This window comes from Protopterus annectens, chromosome 16.part0, assembly GCF_019279795.1.
Source record: "Protopterus annectens isolate FY-2018-M chromosome 16.part0, PAN1.0, whole genome shotgun sequence".
NCBI lineage: Eukaryota > Metazoa > Chordata > Ceratodontiformes > Protopteridae > Protopterus > Protopterus annectens.
Window position 1 is genome coordinate 125,482,099 of NC_056750.1, and position 16,066 is coordinate 125,498,164.

Below are 16,066 nucleotides of genomic sequence, written 5' to 3' on the forward strand. Positions count from 1 at the left end.
AATAGAGGATAAGGCAAAATCTATGCAAATGGTGAAGTATTTCTTACAGGTTCATCCTCCTAGATTTAGCAGAAACTGGCCTACTAAGAATTGGTCCTTTCCAATTACAGACAGACCTCAAAGGGGAAGATACAGACGTCCAAGAGGTAGAGGTCAAACACAGGGTACTTACAGGCCTCGACATTGGGTTGCATCAGGCCAGAAAGAAGGGGAAGACAGGCCCCAACCATATAAAAACACTCCAATGACTTCCCACTACAGCTGCCAAACAAATCATTCTTGGCAGCCCCCTTGGGAGGAAAACTGGCACTCTTCTACCACAATTGGCAAATGATCACCAAAGACAAATGGGTTCTCAACATTGTATTTCAAGGTTACAGGTTCCACTTTCACACTCTGCCAAGGTTAAAAGGAATTTCAAACCTGCCACCAAATCAATGGGCAGAGGCTCAAAAACAAATTACAGCACTCATGGCTATGAGAGCTATTCAAAAGGTACTGTCACAGGAGCAAGGACAAGGATTTTATTCAAGACTCTTTCTGGTACCCAGAAAGGACAAAGCCTGGAGGCCTATTCTGGATCTTTCATCTCTAAACACTTACCTGGGTGTTCTGAAATTCAAAATGTTGACATTACAGTAGCTTCTTCCCATGCTGGGCAAGAAAGCTTGGCTCGTGACTTTGGACCTCAAAGAGGCATACCTGCATGTCCCTATCAGACAAAACTGCAGAAGATACCTCAGATTCATAGCAGGTGCAATGCACTACCAGTTCTCTGCACTGCCCTTTGGCTTATCTACTGCGCCCAGGGTCTTCACAAAGTGCCTGGCACCAGTAATTGCATTTTGCAGACAGAAAGGAATTCAGATTTATCCGTACCTGGATGACTGCCTGATTCAAGCAGAGAGCAGGGACATTCTTCTAAAGCATCCGGCGTTTGTAAAAAATGTATTAACTTGCCTGGCATACACAGTAAACGAAAAGAAATCAAAACTAGTGCCCTAACAAGAGATTATATTCCTAGGTGCCAGCTTGAACACAACAGCCCAGATGGCTTATCTCACGCCAGACAAGCAAGGACAATCGACTCAATACTTTCAATTGATGGCAACGAAGACCCAACTCCCTGCAAGAAAAATTCTGCAGGCCTTGGGTTACATGGCATCTTGCATACTACTAATTCCATATGCTAGACTGCATATGAGGAAACTACAATGGTACCTAAAGAATGTATGGTCTCAACACAGTCAAAGTTTGGAAACAGTTATTCCACTAATCCCTTGCCTTCAACAGGAGTTTCATTGGTGGGCTCAAGCTTGTCACCTCAACAAGGGACAGCCTTTTACACAACCCACAGCCAGGCAAACACTAACAACAGATGCATCGGATTACGCCTCAGGAGCACACATGGCAGGAAAGTGTATTCAGGGCAAGTGGCATGCAGAACAGGCATCTTCACATCAATCAAAAAGAGATGCTAGCTGTACAAATGCGCTTATAGCTTTCAAAGACCTGCTGCATCCAGGACAACTACTACTAAAGACAGACGACACCACAGTTATGTGGTACATAAACAAGCAAGGGGGTACTCACTCCTACCCCTATGCAGACAAGCTACGACCTTGTGGAACACAGCTGTAAACCTTCAAGTTCATCTGCAAGCACAGTTCCTGCCAGGAGACAAGAACACACTGGCAGATGACTTAAGCAGAAAAGTACAGTTTTGTACCTACCATAAATGTAGATGTCCGATAGATATGCAACTGCAGTCATAACATATGGGTTGTCCTGCCTCAGGCAGCCCTCGGTCAGCCGGATTCCAAAGTCTGGGTCCGACGTCGGCTGATGTCAAATTTCTCTCCGACGTCAGAGCGGCTGGAGTATATAAGCATCAGCCGACGCCATCTTCTTCAGTGTTTATTGCCCCAGATGCCAGGTGCCCTCCAAGGAAGGCTGTAATCAAATTGGAAGACAAAAACAGGTTTCCAGACAAATAAATAAGCAATAAACAGATACACCATAACAGATATCCCCAGCTATGAATAACAGGGAGAGGAGTGGACCCAAGGCATAGAGGGGAAGGAGGGAGGGAAACCCGACTGCAGTTGCATATCTATCGGACATCTACATTTATGGTAGGTACAAAACTGTTCTATGTCCTTCAAGAATGCAACTGCAGTCATAACATATGGGTTGAATACCATAGCTTAGCTGGGGGAGGTGGAATGCTCTAAGTAAGGGATGGTGTGGCTATCAATCCCTGCAGGACTGCCGAAGCAAAGCCTGCTCTGGATCTGGAATATAAAGGGAGGTTGTAGTGTTTGGAAAATGTATGCACGGAGCTCCATGTAGCAGCTTCTAGAATGTCCTTTGTAGGCACCCCTCTTAAGAATGCTGTAGAGGTGGCTGTAGCTCTGGTGGAGTGTGGTCTGACATTGGCTGGCACACTCTTTCCATGGAAGGAATAACAAAATCTGATGCAATGTCCAATCCATTTTGAAATTGTCTGTTTGGAAATTGCTTTTCCTTGTACTCCAGGGGCGTAAGCTACAAAAAGCTGATCAGACTTCCTACTGGTCTTGGTTCTGTCCAGGTAGTAGCGAAGTTGTCTGTGAATGTCCAAGGTATGCAACAGTCTCTCCCCTTTGTTCTCAGGATTGGGAAAGAAAGTAGGCAGGTGAATTGCTTGATTTAAAGAAACCCTAGATACCACTTTTGGCAGAAAGGTAGGGTTAGTTCGTAAGGAGACCCTGTCTCTGTGAAAGGTTATGAACGGTGGTATTGCCATTAGGGCCTGTAATTCCGAAACCCTTCTTGCTGAGGTAATGGCCAACAGGAAAGCTGTCTTCCAGGAAAGAAATTGTAAGTCCACAGAAGCTGCTGGCTCAAAGGGAGGTAGAGTCAATTTTTCTAGGACAAAGTTGAGGTCCCAAGCTGGTACTGGTGCCTTTCTTGGGGGTTTTATATTCTTGATTCCTCTAAGAAATTGCCTTAACAAAGGATGTGAAAACACAGGTGGATCAGTGTTGTATCTAGCTGAGATAGCTGAAGCATGTATTTTTATGGAAGAGTATGAAAGTCCATTATGTAACATATCTGCCAAATATTCCAGAATGAGTGGAATGCTCAAAAATGATGCATCATGACCCTTGCTGGTATTCCAAATGCTGAATCTCTTCCATTTGGCTGAGTAAACCTTTTTTTTGGATGGTCTGCGGGCTTCTGTTAGTATCCGCTGAACTTCCTTGGAGAGAGGTAGATTGAGGTTATTTATGGGATCTCCCAAGCTGTTAGCTGTAGTGTCTGGATGTTGGGATGAACTGTCCTGAAGTTGTGTTGAGTCAGAAGTTGGGGCCATTGGGGAAGGGCCCACTTTTTGTTGTGACATACGCTTCGTAGTAGTGGGTACCAGTGTTGTCTTGGCCAGTCTGGAGCTATTAGGATCCCCTTGGGCTGCTCTGCTTTGATCTTTAGTAATACTGTGGTCATCAGTGGCAGAAGTGGAAATGCATAGATCTGATGCTAGATTGGGAAGTAGGTAAATCTCAAACCAGTTAGAATAAGAGTCTACGAACACCAAATAATACTGACCATTCCACCTGAACATGTCTGCAGCCACCGACGACCAAGGTAATTCAGGAATATAGTTCAGTTGAAGTGGTTGTTTCTGTTGATGTGGCTTTGTGCTATTACACACACAAGAAGAAGAAAGTACTCTCTCAATGTCCTGTGACATAGAAGTTAAATCCAAAAACGGACCAGCACAATGGTATAGCAGCAAAATTTAATTTATTGTAGAAGTAAAAGCCATTTAAATATTTAAAAATGGCTAACAAGCAAGCAAACCGGTTTCGGCTATAAAAAGCCTTCTTCAGTGCTGAAAAGCAGATGTTCAATAGTTAAGCAGCTCCCAACATCCTGGTGTTATATAGCGAGACATTTAAAGGCACATTGCAGAAATAAGTAATGAATAGATAATATACACATATCATGAATAATTACTGATGAATATAATAATTCAAACCAAAATCACCAAAATAAACTGATGTACATATGAAATTCTAAAAGTAAATAAATCCCAAACAATATGCATAAGGAAGTAGGTTGACATATTATTCTGTTTCATTAAGGCCAGGTTTGAACAAAGCCCCTAACCTGGTTATTCACATATTTTCCATGTTATTAAGTTTAGTATGCCAGCCTGCTTTGAAATTCCTATGCATTTGGATTTTGTCTATAATAACAAATTTAAAAGCAGCAGGCTTTCTTAAAATAGTGACTGGAGGTTTATGGTCTGTTTCAGTCTGGATAGGTCTACCATGCATATAATCAGAGAACTTGGAACATGCAAACACAATTGCCAAAAGCTGTTTCTCTGTCTGAGCATAGTGCGTTTCAGCTTGAGTGAGAGTTCTGGACCCTTAAGCAACTGGTTGACCCTCTTGTAGAATGACTGCACCAAGATCAAATTTTGAAGCATCACATGAAAGAGTAACTGGCTTATGGACACCACAGTATCTGAGAGTAGGTAGACTTGCAGTTCTCTGTTTCAGGACATCAAATGCTCTCTGGTGCTGTTCTAACCAAGACCAAGATACATCTTTATGGGTTAGCTCTCTGAGTGGTGTTGATATTGATTCAAGTCTGGAATGAAATTGCCTAGGTAGTTAACCATTGCCAAGAAAACATTGCAGGGCTTGAGCATTGTGTGGAGTTGACATCTTGAGAATGGCTGTTTTAGAAGGGTCTGGTCAGAGGCCTGAACTGGTAAATAAATGAGCAATGTTTATTTTATGTTTGATTTTGATTGTCTCTGTCTTTATACTGGACATGTCAAAACTGCATGGTATATGGTTTGTATATTTTGCAAAAATAATACATTTCTATTGGAAAAAATAAATAAATGAGCAATGTAAGTGACTTCTTGTAGCCTGAAATTACATTTCTATGGATTGAGCTTAAGATTCACTTGACGTGCCCTTTCCAGAACTGTTCTGAGGTTTCTGTCATGCTCTGCTTCACTATTGCCTCCTACTAGTATGTTCTATACTGTAGTAGCACAAAGATACCCAGAAAAACATTTGCTCCTTTGTACGTTGAAAGACTTCACTTGGAGAATTTTCCCAAATGGCATTCTTAGAAATCTATACCTTCCAAACGGAGTACTGAAAGTAGTGAGCAACAAAGATTTCTTGTCAACAAAACTTGCCAAAATGAACTCTGCATCTAAGACAGAAAAAACAGTGGCATTTGGCGCGATAACTGCAACTTCTTCGACTGTGTGCATTGGATGACGAGGTCTTTTTAGTGCCTTGTTCAAATCACATGGGTCAATACAAATTTTGATGTTGTCTAAAGTTTTTTTATGAACTAACACCATGGAAGATACCCATTCTTTCGGTTCAGTAACTAGACAAATTACACCTAGTTGCACCATTTTGTCTAACTCTGCTTAAACTCTGGTCTTCATGGCTATTGGAACTCTTCTAGCTGACCTAATAGTTGGAGTGACATCTGGGTCTAACTTCTTGGAGTACACAACTGGAAGCTTGCCTATTTTGTCTTCGAAAAGATCAGCACAGGTAGAAAATAATACGCTCTGTAAAATTAGAGTAGTGGTCATGTAAGCTAACATGTTGCACTTCCTTGTTAAATGAGAGCAGTCCCATTTTCAAAGAGTCTCTGAGACCTAATAATGAACTGGACATGCCTTTTGACCACATAAAAAAATAAGTTGTAGCTGCTATCTGAAGAGTAACATGAAAGCATTACTGAGCCTTCGGTTAGAATCTCTTCAGCGCCATATGCAACAAGCTTCACACACTTTGTCAAATCAAGCCGTTCACCAGCACGTACATTAGCAAATGCTTCTGCAGACATAACAATGCACTTGGAGCCAGTATCAGCTTTGAGCTCTATGGGTTTGCCATTTATCTGAACAGTACAGAATACTTCATTCTTGGCCCATAAATAAACTGCATTGACCTTCTCACTAAGCATTGACACACCATCAACATAAAAACAATGAGACACTGGGTCATAGCTTTTTAACTTATCAACTTGTTTCTTGGATTTTTCTCTTTTAATGAAAGTGCGCACACATTCTTTTGATTTACAAAACTTTTTAAAATTATTCCATTTATTACATTTGTGGCATTACTGACCAAAAGCAAAGCACTTTTTCCTTTTAGATTCATGATTTCCACCACAGTTACGACAGTTAACAATGAAATTAGGTGATGTTCATTCAGCCCAGCCCTTATGCTTGTTTGCTGACTCACTGTTATGCTTCACTGAGGCTGTACGATTTCTGGAACTTGCTAGAGAGCTCTGGGTTTACTTGTGGGTGTGCAGGAGCTACAGCAACTGCCATGTGCCTGGGCCTGTTTCTTTTAACCACGTGCTGCATATCAACGTGAGCTTTAGAAGTTACTGGAAACATGCGTGTCTCATTTGTAAGCATATTCGTGTGCTTTTCTGTGAACTCATATATCTGGCAAATCTCAATGACCTTATTCAAAGTTAAATTACTGTCAAAATGCAAAATCTTTCTCACAGCATCATCTTTAATACCACTCACAAGTCTGTCCTTTATCATCTCATCCTTTAAATTCCCAAATCTGCACATTTTAGCTTTATTTCTCAAGTCTGTTATATATGCAGCAAAAGTTTCACCTGGCTTTAGATCCCTTGTCTAAAATAAGTGCCTCTCCATTGTTTGTCTGGGGATTACACATTTCTCTAAATTTAAGTTTTAAGCACTCAGGGTCCTCTCTTAACTCAGCCTGTACAACAATATGATGATTCTCCCCCTCTCCAGCAAAGACAGCAGGTGCATACACAAATGAATGTTCCCTTTCTATGGCTTCTGACCCTGCTAAATTAACTAGAATAGATACCTTTGTACGGTCATCTTTATTAGAAAATGCAGCCTGTATGAAAATGTCATATCCTTGCTCAAACACTCTCCAGTTCTCTACAGTATTATTATCAAACACTAATAGACCTGGTTTTCGAAATCTATCTGCCATGCCAACAAAGTATGCACACAAACTCACTGAAAATATGGCCCTTGTAATTACCTATGAACAAATTGCCTCTCTGCAGCTTGCAGTAACACACAAATGCACAATAAACTTTCAAAACACTTTATTTTGTGAAATATGCTGTGAAATGGCTGTGTTCTGTGAAATAACTTTACTGTAATACTGCACAACATACAAACACTTTATACACTTCTGATAACTCAGCCTCAGTAAATAAGAAAATGCGGATTTGCAAAGCACGCTTTAAAACATATAGTTTCTCTTTATTTTATTTGTTTTATGCAATTCAAACTTTATTTTAAACATTTTCTGTAGCAATTCAAATATTTCTAGCAATATAAAACATTGACTTATTTTAATATCATGTAAAGCGTTCTGAATGCTTAGTTTCATATTTTGCAAATAAGAAATAGTTTGAGCGAGTTTTAAGATGAGAAATTAGTTTTTGACCAGTTTTGTGAATCATATATACTGCAAAGGATGATTCACTCCTGCATGTACCTCCAATTGTAGCCGAATGGCACTTCTGGCACCATGTTGCTCATCGCTCTACACTTTAAAGACAAGCAGGCAGGGTGGTTCAAGATGGTTTATTGTATAGAAACATATCAGGGTGTAAAGCAGCATCAGTAAATATAAATGAACTAATCATCAGACAGAGCTTTCAACAGCTTACAACAAAATGCCAGTTTGGCTTGCACATGCTCAGTATTTATACACTTGTACAAGCCCTTGCATAGCTTTTTAAAGTGACATACACACATTGATCTATACTCACTGAAGCTACTTTCAGCAAACATTGGAGAAAAACTATTTTTGCAGGATGGGAAGCCCTCCTGCACCTCCCCCCACATACACTCTGAATATATATATATATATATATATATATATATATATATATATATATATATATATGTTTTTTTTTTTATTTACCATCCCCAAGGTCACACAACAGTGGCAAAAGAGGCAAACTCCATTGTCAGTGAAGGTAATTTTGGTGAATAGTATTCGAACATTGTACATTTAGCGAAACTAACGTTTTCAATTTGACACGCTCCCATAACTTCAGTGGGTAAGTTTTGTTGAAACATGAGGCATTTCATTCACAACAAAAAGAGAGTAAGGAAGTAACTGATCCCAGTTCTTACTTTCTGCTTTGTTATGCACTTCTTTAACCTAGACTTAAGAATTTTATTTAAGTGATCCACTAACCCATCTGCTTGGAGGTAATGCACCAAATTTGTTAACTGTTTTATTTTAAAACTTTCAATAAAGCTGATGCATTTGGGATTCCCTGGTCTGTTGCTATTTATTTGAGAATCCCTACCATGGAGAAAAAATAACACTAGTTCTTTGGCCATTAACTTAGTATTATTTTTTTGTTGGGAAGCTGCTTCTGTATGGCATAGTCAGTAATCACTAAAATAGACTTTAACAGACCCAAGATCCATGGCGGTCTGCCCAAATGGAATTTCTGTAATAAGCATAGGAAGTGGTGGACTTTTGAACCCAAGAAGTGGTGCTGTCTTTTTACATTCTGAGCAAGCTGCTCAGAAATTACTGAAGTCTTTCATCACACAAGTGTAATAAAATCTGGCTAAAATTCTAACTTTGGTTCTGTACATCCATAATTGCCCTCCCAAAATGTGGCTGTATACCATTTTCTTTGAAATTTTCTAAAACATTTTGTAGCTAACACGCGGTACAATAGTTCCTTATTACGTATCTTGTGCTACAAGTTATTTTTCAACTCAAAATATAGATACGGGTTGGGGGCAGTCTGCTCATCAGTTTCTCCTTCTTGTCTAGCTACATTTTCTTTGACCCACCTTAATGTGTCATCCTTCCACTATGCTTTCTTAAAATGTTCATTGCTTATATACAAATCTGCCAAGTTATTAACTCGTTATTGGTACAGTCACATTAAGTAGAGGATCTAGACTCATCACTTATGAATTCAAGTATTGGTGTTTCTTCCCTTCTTCCTTCCTCTGCAAAATGCAAATTATGGCAGTGACTTTCCTCTGCTTTCGGTTTTGGCAAAGCATTTACCTTTGCCACAGTAATTTCTGTCATTTTAAGTATCTGCTCCTGAGAGTCCTGTTTCTGACCAGCCCTCTGCTTTTGTATATTACAGGAGGAAACCTAGAAAATTGTTCAAATTTAATTTTTTTATGTTAGCGGGTTTGTCCCTGTGGATATCTCTCTCTCTCCCCATACATGTATCCTTCATTATTTTAAAGTATGGAATCTTCTGACATAATTTCATATCACACTCTCTGAGTTTTTTGCTTCTTGTTTCTACACTGTTTTCTTTCACTATCTGAACAACTTGGTTTAGTATGTCTCAGTAACGGGTTTCTGGTAATACACAGGTTCTTCTATCCATTCCAGCCAAAACCAGATCCTAGTTCTTTTTGGAATTTACATACCTATTCATGTCTGTTTATTAGGACTGTGCAATTTTAACGCATTTTACTAGGGGTATATTCAGGATTGTGTATTCATAATAATAATCCAGGTTGCTGTCCCCTTAACTTACTTTGGGTGTATTCTGACCACAGAGTATATAACTGTACTCCCTACATTGTAATTTCCACCCTGTCTTGAACCAAAGGAAGTTTTGGACAGTTATGACATCATGTGTTAAATTAGATATCAAAGGTACAGGAGTTAGTTCCTTAACAAAAAGAGTCTGAATTTTGTACATGTGTTGTAAAGTTCTCTTTCCTGTATCTTTGGACACATTTCTTTCACCTACCTTTTATGAGAGTACACTAAACTCCAGTAGCCCATTGTACTTCCTCTGTACTTGGTATTTGCACAGACAATGTGCTGATTCTGCTATTCTACAGCTCCTTTATCGTACTCCATTAGCACAATTTAATTTGCAGCATGTTGGTTACAAATCACATTTGATAGGCACAGCATTTACAGTTTCATTGCAGCAACATTGAATAGTGATCTCATTTTTGTTGGATATAACATTCCTGTTTCTAGATATGGAATGTTTAGCATTGTGCCCTCTCTTACCACATGTAGTCATATTTTTAGTTTCTGAAGTGACATCTGCATTTTCTTATTGGTTTAGGTTGTTTTAAAAAGCACTTCTTCATCTAGTAACCTTTCAGTTAGCACAATCAGTTTATCAGTACTGTGAGTGTCACTTTGAAAAGTCCATTTTATGTAATTTACTTGGTGACCTTTTGTTCACTTTGGTGTTAACAAAACATTTTAAATGTACTTTAGGTGAGGAATTTGTGTTAACATTTTACTTGAATTAAATATCCAGTTATATAATGCAATTGCTTGCATTTTGGAAGGCACACAAGCCCATAGTTATAAATTTGTTTTGTAGTTTTTGATAGTCCATCTAATCAGTACCTTTCATGTTCATGGAAGATTTAAGTGCTTTTCCCCTGCAAGATGTGAAGGTAATGTTTTAGCCCATTCAGACCGATCCTGATTCTCCAGGGTGGCATTGATTCTAAAAATCAACAATGCATATTCTGATGTCACCATCCTTATTCTGTTACTTTAGTGGTGGGGGTGGTGTTTTGGGTTGTCAAGTGCAGTGCCTACCTTATTCTTCTGTCCTGAAGAGTCACGAATTGTTTGTCAGTAACCTCATTCCTTTCCTGAAGCTGCTGTCCTCAGAACATTTTGACCCATCATTATCTTGGTATGCACCAGAGTCTTGGTGAGATTCTCCATGTTTTGTAAAATGCATCACCTGCGGTGGTGCAGCGGTAGCATTGTTCACAGCAAGAAGTTCTCCCATTTGATTCTCGGCTGGAGTACGGGGAGTGCCTTCTGTGTGGAGTCTGCATGTCCTCCCCACGGTTGGGTGGGTGTTCGAAAGACATGCGTAAATGGGTGTGCCTTCGCTGAATGTTGAACATTGAGCTGCCACCTTGGCGTTCGTGAAAATCTGCTGCTAATCTTTAGCGGACCGGAGTTCCGCTGTGGCGACCAGTAACCGGGAAAAGCCGAAAGACCACAACAACAACATCAGTTCTCTCACAGAACAGAAGAACCTTTCTCTTTCTCATTTTAGATAGAGTAATTATAAATACATTTGCACTTGGAGTCTTCAGTACAGTAATGGGAAACAAATTGCAGTTTGGTATAAGTCAATCAAAGTGCTTCAGCTGAAAACTTAAATATAGCAAATTTAATACACATAAGACGCTGTTGTCAGATTAAGTGCAGTTTATTTATAAGACAAACACAAGCAAAGTTAATTTTTAACTTAAAAGGAAATGAGCATCTTTTACTTAACATATTTCTGATTGTTACATTTTACAGATGTGTTATTGCAGCTTTAGAAAAGCTGCAAAAACTGCTGGACTATCAACGTCAGAAATATATATATGTATAATATAGCTCGCTTTCAGAAGATCAAAAGTTCAAAAAACTGAAAATCATATTATCTAAAACTCAAAATATCAAAAATAGAACTTGCCCCTTCTCCAGTGTTGTGCAATCTTAGAGTTAGTATATATAATTAGCAGGGGGGGTGTGAGGGACGGGGGGTTGCCCCATGTATTAGAAATGTTTTCCATATATTGAATTTTAGATATTTTGATTTTCAGTCTTTTAAACTTTCGATCTTCTGACATAGACCTATGTATATTTATTCATAAATCACTGACAATAACAAAGGTTTCATGAAAACTCCCTTCTTCAATACATATTCAAAATCAATTACATTCATTCAGTTTATATGTATCTTATGACATGGCAAACCAATCACTTCCTTAAACACATTTTAAAGAAGTTTTACTAAATTAATTACATAGAGATGCAGCATAAGTAAAATAGTTAAAATTCTAAAACTTAACCTTATAGCTATAAATATTTTAAATATTTTCAAACATCAATAGAACATTACTATGTTAAATTTATAATATTAAATTTATAGTATCATTTGTTTATTTTTTAAAATCAGCTTGACACTACAGAGGCATTCAACCCTGAAGTCTTATCTGCCTCTAGTCACACATGCACATATTGTAAATATCAAATTTGTGTCATGTACCTAAGAATTTACACCTGCTCTCGAACATGAAATGTAACTGTAAATTGTTCATTAATAATATTGTGTCTGTTTCTGAAGGTAACATGTACCTACGAAATTACACCTGCTCTCTAGCATGAAACATAATTGTAAATTGTTCTTCTTTTCTATATTGTATCTGTATCTAAAATTTGTAACATGGAGCTTTTCTCCCTGGGCCTCCACTGAAAACGGGCTCTCTGAGCCCAGTGGACATCCCCGGTCATCAAACTGGAAATAAAATAAATAGTCTTAATATCCAGCTAAATTCAGCTATCTCTGATTTGTTATTAATGTCTCCCCCTCTTAAGCTAGGAAACAACTTCTGGATCACCCTAAATATAAATACATGTTGCAAACCATTTTCTATAACATGTCTGGCCTGAGAATTAGTAAGGACACTCCTTATATCAGAAAAATGTTCAATTACTCTCTGCATAAATTTCCTGTTGCATTTGCCCACATAAAAACCAGGGCAAGCAAACAAGTAGCCATATAAACTACATTATCTGTATTACTAGTGGCAAAACAATAAAATTCATATTTCATATTTCTTTTTGCTTTTAGGATGTAAAAACTCAACACAATTTAAAATATGTTTACAGTTTCTACAGTTATGGGATGAGAAAGTACCCACTCTATTGGTAGAAGCAGATTTTTTAAAACATTCATCTCTATATAATGTAGTCTTTGCTTCACACTCTGACATTTCCTATATGCAAAATGTGGTTTAGACCCATTAAACTTATTTAATTCAGGAAAAACACTCAAAATGCTCCAATTGTTCCTAATCACACTCATTAAGCCATTAGTTCTTGTATTAAACTGGGTAGTATATCTCAAACAGTTATGCCCTACTGTCTTCCTCCTATGTTCCCTTCGATATCCACTATTCATAAAATAAGATCTAGCTGTTGCTTGCCTCTCATTAATCACCTTTTGGGACAATTCATTCAATAGAATGTCACTGTATTGCTTTGATCAAAATTTCTCAGTCATAAATGACATATGTTGATGGCAGATTTGGGTATCTGTATTCAGGCTGCTTAGTCTAAGAAACTGGCTTTTAACAGTACTCTTAAAAACATGCTGTGGATCTTTATAAAAGCTGCCTTGAAGTCCCCAAATATACCCAGAACAAAGATCCTGGTACTCCTTCAGTAATTCTACAGTTAGGCTTCTAGAACTTTTTTTTTAAACATCTTTACTCAAACATCACACACTAGCATGTGATTATATTATTTATATGGGCAAAGCTATTTACTTTCCAAGCTAATATTGACAATGCAGTCATTCTGTTAGAGTTTACTTCCACATAATACACTTTACAGTTCTTTTGAACATTTGTTTCCAGCTTGCGGCATACGTGCAAACATTAATGTCTGTCTGGCTGATCTTGTATGTAGTTGCTTCTTCTCTCTGTTCAACTCATATAGCATTCTATTAGACTTTATGCTTCAGTAAAACGCACAAGAAAGAGAAAATAAATATATTTTAAGCACTAAAAACTTTATAACTCGCAACAAGCCCACAAAGCTGTATACACTTTCCAAAAAAGGAAGTTTACCCCTCCATATTGGACAGTTGTCTCAAATTGATGGCTGCCCATACATATATTATCATTTTTACAGTTATGATTAACCATGCTAACGCACATTACTATCTGTCCTTATCTTATTTCTATTTCCCTCTCAAACATGAAAAATAACTTGCATGATTTCCGAAAATGTAAGAAAATGTGGAGCAGCTGCTCTTAAATAAATAAAATAAATTGTGCACTATTATCTTTAAATTAGCAAAGTGCTAAGGCAGTTGGGGAGGCAACTAGTGGTGTAAGGTTCATTGGTTCATAGGTAAGTACTAAGCAATCAGTCTGCAGACCATTACAAGCCTTGCTGAAAAACACCATTCAAAATTTCCCACCAGCTTTAAGGAGTGAACATAGAGGGTGTTACTCCCCCATAGTTCCCATTAGAGCTAAAGATGTGGCAGACTCTAGAACTATGAATAACGGGAGGTGCTTTCATTGTTTTTAAATCATGTCTGTGTAACTACATACATATTGATAAATCATGTCTCTGTAACTACATATGTGTATGTATATTATATATAGTCTACTTCAGAACATCCAAGACCCATATTATCAAATGACAAAACATCAAGCTACTTCAGAACATCGAAGACCCATATTATCAAATGACAACACATCAAGACCGGAATAACGAAACCCCAGTTAATCAAAACCTTACATTATCGAAACCCGGAGCATTAAACTATCCAACTTACCAGAAGTCTGGGCTTCATTTAAAGGAACACTCCTGCATTTAAAATCAGGCTACAACTAAATCTGTCTCAGCAGTTCTGCAGGGGGCAAGCCCCCCTTCACCCCCTCCCCAAATTATATATACCAACTCCAAGATCACACTACATTGAGAAAAAGGTAACTTTCCTGATCCTGACTGTACAGCAATCTTTATTTAAAACCGCTGAGACAGATTTAGTGTAGCCTGATTTTAAACAAGGAGTGTTCCTTTAAGTGAAGACTGGACTTCTAGTAAGTTGAATAGTTCAATGTTCCTGGTTTTGATAATGTAAGGTTTTGACTAACTTCAGTTTCACTATTCCAGTCTAGCCTCATTAATGTGCTCCAAATTAGAATTTACTAGGCTTTAGTGTCCACCAGATGAACTCTACTTAAAAATACACTTTGGCAGCAGCAGCAGAGGCTTTAGCCAAAATGCAGAAGCTTTGGTAAGAGAATTACAGACTGTCCCTGGCAAATCAGGAGGGATTGTCAACCATCTCATCTCAACACATACTGGATCAATGTAGAATGATACTGACTTCATAACTGTTCACTTCTCACAGTTTCAAATTTCATTTATTTTCACTTTTTCCCTTTAAAGGATAAGTATGCTGTTCAGCTCTTTCCTGATAAAATTGCTTGTACCTGCAGACTCATTTGCTAATGGGAAAAAACAGCTAGTAACTTTCCAAATGCAAGAAATAACCTTTGTAGATTTCACTCAGAATACACTGGTCAGACCTTTCGTGGTTAATTGCATGAACCCTTTTTGTCCTTGTCTTCAGCAAAAAGCAAGTGCATCTGGAAAAATAAACGGCTAATAACTTTGCAAGTAGAAATGCCATTCTTATGCTTTTCATTATTTTGTCTTGTTTTTGAAACCTATTTGCTTAAAACATCCATTGTCTATGACTTTAATGTCATTAGTCTAGACATCCACTTATATAAAACAGGAGAGACTCTTTTTTTTTAATTCTGTATGTAATATGATTGCCACTTGTACCTCCCCCAGCAGCCCAAGATCCTATATTAACTTCAGTTTGCTTTTTTCCAGCCTTTCTGATCTTGTTGCAGTGTAAAATCTATCTGTAGTACAATTAAGAAAAATTACAGTAGCATATTCAGCAGTCACTGATAAAACTCCCCTCATATCACATTTATAATACTCCTGACTGTATAGTATACAAACCTGCTCTACAATGTAACATGCAGTTTACTTCATGAAATCTGTTTTTTTCTGTCCTTACCAACCTCCCTGCAGATGACCTTCAGCTGCCATAAATTCCTCTCTTCATTCAGTGGGTCTGCTGAACCCATCTTAGCCTCCACTGAACTCAGCTCAACCCAACTCATGTCTGGGCCATTGAGAAAACTGAGAATGCAGTTGCAGTGTCATATTGCTTCCAGTTAGTGTACCCCAACCCTCTCCCACTTTCTGGAAGTCTTTGAAGCTCTACAATGGCTGCCTTTGGCAAGTGCATGTGAGCTTTTTCATGTGCACAACTTCCCAACAAAGGGTATAATGCTTGTAGTGTAGAGCTTGCTAGATTCATAATGCTCTTATTGTAGTAAGCATAAGCAGCTTTGCTCCCCCAAAGACGGATGATCCAGCATCAACCACTCAGTCCTTTACATGCATACAGATATTTCAAGCAC

The 16,066-nt window shown here is 38.2% G+C and overlaps 1 protein-coding gene across 1 annotated transcript in view; it reads left to right on the plus strand.

The window, feature by feature from the left end:
- TEP1 (telomerase associated protein 1) overlaps positions 1-16,066 on the plus strand; it is a 2,704,809-nt gene that overhangs the window by 1,475,391 nt on the left and 1,213,352 nt on the right. The window lies entirely within an intron of this gene.